A 5,454-nucleotide genomic window follows, 5' to 3' on the forward strand; every position below is an offset into this window, starting at 1 on the left:
AAAATAAGAAGCTACTGATTTTGTGTGTAACAATGTAATAAGACTGATTGATGTGTGTAACCATTTAGGCCAAAGCTTTGGCAACAGTGTTGTGTTAGTTGTATGGTATATTAATTTACTATACTAGTCAAGTGTTCATGTTTATCACGATAATTAATAACAAATACATGTAAAATAACCATTTATTATGTGTACGTAATTATTATGTGAAGTTGTGAACAAACTATTGCATCATTAGGAATAGAATGAAAGACTTACATTTGACTTCTCATTTCAAATATTACTAATTAATTAGAAATTTAATATTTTAAGGATAATTACAATTTTATCTTTGACTAATCAAAATAGTTAAGGATAAGAAGTTTAATCAATAATAATTTATTATTTATTTTAAATTATTAGCTAATTGTCTTCATGATATTAAGTTATGATAACATCAAAACTTTTATCCGTGATTGTTGAATAAATATGTCTACTTTTTTTTCAAAATGAGATACTACTTAATGGAAGATCCATTAAAATTAGAGTAAAGCATGTAATACCCTTTTGAACTATGACCAAATTTATTATGACACACTCCAACTTCACGGGAATTCTGTTACTTCCTAAACTAAATTTTAGCGTATTTTTGTCAACCGTTTTAGCTGACGTGGTATCTTTTGTCAATCTTTTTAGCTAACATGGCACCTTTGATATGGACCCTATTTTATGTCATAAAGGTGTCATATCTGAACAAAAGGGTGACAAAAGATACCACGTCAACTAAAAAGGTTGACAAAAATGCGTTAAAATTGAGTTCAGGGGGTAATAGGACCCCTTTGAAATTGAAGTGTGTCGTAGCAACTTTAACCATAGTTCAGAAAGATACTGAATGTTTATGGAGATACTGGATATTTATCTCTTAAAATTAAGGAAAGTTGAATTCTAGTCATACTCTAACCAATCCTGGAACTAATTTTCTTGGTAACCGAATTATTCCCTTCTCAAGTTTTTTTTGTTTTTGAAGTTTTCTCTCTATCTCTTAAGATTATTGATGGAGTAATTTTTTAAATTTTAATGAGATAATACCCAATTACCCCCTGAACTATACCCAAAAGGGTTATGTCACACAAGGGGTCCTATTACCCCTGAACTAATTAAAAGTGAAATTTTCACTCCCTTAGTGTCTATGTGCTACATACGTGGCACAACACACTGAAGTGTCCATGTAGGCACACGTGTGTGCCACATATGTGCCACATAGACACTAAGGGGTGAAAATTTCACTTTTAATTAGTTCAAGGAGGTAATAGGACCCCCTTTGAATCTAGGTGTGGCATAGTCCTTTTGGGTATAGTTCAGAGGAGTAATTGGGTATTTCTCCAATTTTAATCCTTCAAATATAGTGAACTTTGTAATAAGCAATTCTGTAAAAACATCAATCATATGAATTTGAAAGCAAAAGAACCTACAAAATTGTTAACTCTCGTTGTTGTTATAGTCTTTCAAATCAATTTGTATAATTTACATATCTCTTGATTCTAAAAGAACATTTTTCAACTGGTACTTCTGATGTTTCACGACAAAAATAAGGCAAACAACAGTAGGTTATATGTAATATTATTAAAGAAAAAAAGGTGAAAAAATAAGTACAATTATTGTAAGCACATCGCACAAATTATATTTCTCTCCCACACTATATAACATACGGTATAACGAAGCAATGATAACTGCAAATATTATATTTGACTGCATCAATTACAATACAATTATATCAATTATTGAGAGTTAAAATAAGAAGAAAAACTTACGACAAGGAGGAAACTGATCAGAAAGAATATCACACACCTAATTATAAAAAAAAAAACATATAGAATCAAAACCAACCTTCAATAAAGAAAGTCACTTTAATTTCTATCTAAAATTTTCTCCTGAAAGAGAAACACGAGAAATTATTAAAAAAAAAAAATACATAGTCAATGATTGATTATGCATAATTCATATAATCTTTAAATTTACTAACTAAAAAAATACGGTATTGTAGCAGAAAAACACACACAAAAAAAAAAAAGTAGAAGAAGATAGTGCAGAAGAAACTTATGTTTTTTGTAGAAGAATTGTAGAAATTTTTTTTTATATAAGGTAAAATTTAATTGATTTAGAATCATAGAAAATGACGTAAAGTTGGTTAAAAACATAACTATCAATTAATTTTAATTAGAGTACAAAGAGGACTCAACTTGCCTTGTATCTCTTTTCATATCTTACGCGCCTCGGGTGTGTACCTCACTTCAAGAAATTTAGTTAACAAAATCACTTCAATATTATAAAAGAAAATATACTTGAATTAAGAAATAAATTTATTTATTTATTTAATACGAAAAACACTTAAATATAAACTAACATATTCATACAAATCATATAAAAGACATAAGAGAGTATTACGTTTACTAGCAATAAATAAATAAATAAATAAATATATATATATATATATATATATATATATATATATAAAAAAATATGTATATCTTATATTAATAAGTACTCACTTACAAAAATAGTATAAATTATTAACCATATTTACGGTAAATTTGCAACTTTAATTTATTGTGTTTAGTATTAAGCCAAATTAACTTGTATTAAAATATAGTCAATTTAGGCAAATTTTGATAGTCATTTATATAGAATCCCTATTTTAATATACTTATTTTGTAAAATATCAAATTTTAAACTAAATTTGTAGTTAATTTGGTTTGTAAAAATTATTTTCTATACAAGGTGTTCCTAAATCAAGAAGAACTTTAATTAAATTTCATATTCTTTAATATTTCATATAATAAGTAATAATAATTATTTAAGAAAAAAAGATGAAAAAAATAATTTTGTTTATTTCAAAATCTTAATGAATGACAAAAGTTTGAATCACTTTTCAAAAAGTGGTGTACGTGCTTAGTACTTGTCTCGCTTATCAATTAAAAAATTCATTATATCTATATGGCTTGTACCAATAAATCAAAAGAGGCTATTATTGAAAATAATGATCATATGTCAGATCTCCTAGTTTATTCACAATTGAAAAAAGTTGCATAAATTAAATTTTAAAATGAAATTCATATAGAATCAAAATGACCAATCAATATCTTATGACAGAATGTAATGATTCAAAGAATTTGTTCAAATTTATAAATAAGTCAATTTCAAATTATTAATTGTATTAACAAAAATCACACAAAAAAAATCAATTAACAATTATCTATCAAGAATACATGATAATTTATTATTTTAAATTTCAAGAGCATACTACAATTACAATCACAAAAAAAAAAATTCTCAATTAACAATTGTCTATAAAATATACATGAAAATTTTATAAACATAAAAAAATTCAGAGCTTACCTCAAATCACAAACAAATTTGTCTCTTCGATCATAAATACCATCAATATTTCATAAAAAAAAAAAAAAAACTTCTTAGAAAGCAATTGTCGATCAAGAATACATGATAGATTGTTGTTGTAAACTTCAAGAATATACTAAAATTTTAGAAAACTTACCTCAAATCACAAACAAATCCATCTCTTTAATCATAAATACTAATAAGATTTTAATCATCAAGAATATATTAAAAAATTAAAAAACTTACCTCAAAACACAAGTAAATTTATCTCTTCAATCATAAGATATATCAAGATTTTACAAAAACACTTCTCAATTAACAATTATATATTTATAAAATTACATGATAATTTATTTGTTGTAAATTTCAAGAATATACTAAAATTTTAGAAAATTTACCTCAAATCACAAGAAAATTTATCTCTTCAATCAAACAAAAGAAACAATAAACTAAACCAAGAAAAAATTATCACGTGCTATAAAACAATATGAATCTAGCTTAAAGAACTCACTTGATTAAGAACAATCAATTATATGGAGGACAAAAAAAGAAGATATTCATAAAGTTTAAGCCTTTTCTAATATAAATATTATTATAATAAGTTTTCTACTTATTTTATTATTATTTTTTCTTTTAAATCTAAGTTAATTAGGTCTCTTCTTTAATATGAATATAATAGTAATAATAATAGTAAAGATACTACTTCAAAGTTATTACTCGTGTGAAAGAAAAAACAAGTAGATTTCTACTTCTGAAATTAGTGCTAATCTTGATAGTGAGTATAGTTCTAATAAGATATAATTTTTATCTAAGGTAACATTTGTTATAAATGTATTTACATTATAGTAAATGTCTATCAAGATCTACTTTGATATCTATTAGGATTTGAAGCATCTGTCTTTTAGTCAGACTAGGAGTAAATTTTCCCTATAAATAGAGGGATTTTGTTCATTGTATTCACAATCTTATGATTTCTCATCCCTCGAGAGAATAAATAAGAATCACTCTCTCTATTCTCTCTACTCTTCTTCTTGTTCTTTCTTATTTTATAACACGTTATCAGCACGAAGTCTCTTACCAATTGAGATTTGTACGAAGTCTCTTACCAATTGAGATCTGTTCTTACGTGGCTATACAAGTTTTCGAGTCTCTAACTAATTTACGTTATCAGCACGAGACTCTGTCAAACAAGGTGAGATTATAAATCTGAAGGATTTCAAGGTTACTAATTCTTTATATTATCTTTCTTTTGCTACTACTAATATAATTATTATTGAATTTGAGGAAAAATAATTGGTTTGGAACCATTTATATTTTAGATTTATTCCTCAAGAACAATATTATCAAAAGGGATGATAATATGTTGGGTTCAAGTCCCATCAATTTATGCCTAAGACGTCTTTATATGGATAATATGTTGAGATTGGATCTCAATGCATGTATTGATGATATTGTGATGGCTAAGGCAAAATAATGGGTGTTTGATGAAAAGTCATGAAATTCGACCCATTGAATATGCTCCATTCCATGAAGTGAATGTGGCAGCAATATAATATAAGTCTGAAATATGACAACCTACTTCATTCTTGAGGTGTATGTGGTAGTAGTGCATAATATGTCTGAAAGAAGACAAGTGATTGAATGCACGAATATACGCGTGAAGGGACAATATGATAATGATCATCAAAAGTGATGATATTTTCACACGCTTATATGATTATAAGATATGCTAGAGAAAAAAAAATTCTCTACATCATATGTATGCCTCGATTTGCTATATTTCATTCCTGGGGAATGAGAAACTTATTAATGCAAATGGGCACTTGATTGTGATTGTATCACAACTCACCTCCGAAAGAGGTTGAATAATTTTGAAATCTACTTCTGAAGTAGTAAATCTGAAATTTATTCATGTAATAGTAAATCGAAATGGGATAAGATACATGAGTTTATTTTATTCTAAAGATTACAGTCCCGGTCTTACTGGTCATGCTGATGTTGGGTACTCATCTAACCCGCATAAATCTTGGTCTCAAACATACAATGTGTTCACATGTGGGGATACTGTCATATCTTGGA

Source organism: Capsicum annuum, chromosome 11 (assembly GCF_002878395.1).
Source record: "Capsicum annuum cultivar UCD-10X-F1 chromosome 11, UCD10Xv1.1, whole genome shotgun sequence".
In the NCBI taxonomy this organism is placed as follows: Eukaryota; Viridiplantae; Streptophyta; class Magnoliopsida; order Solanales; family Solanaceae; genus Capsicum; species Capsicum annuum.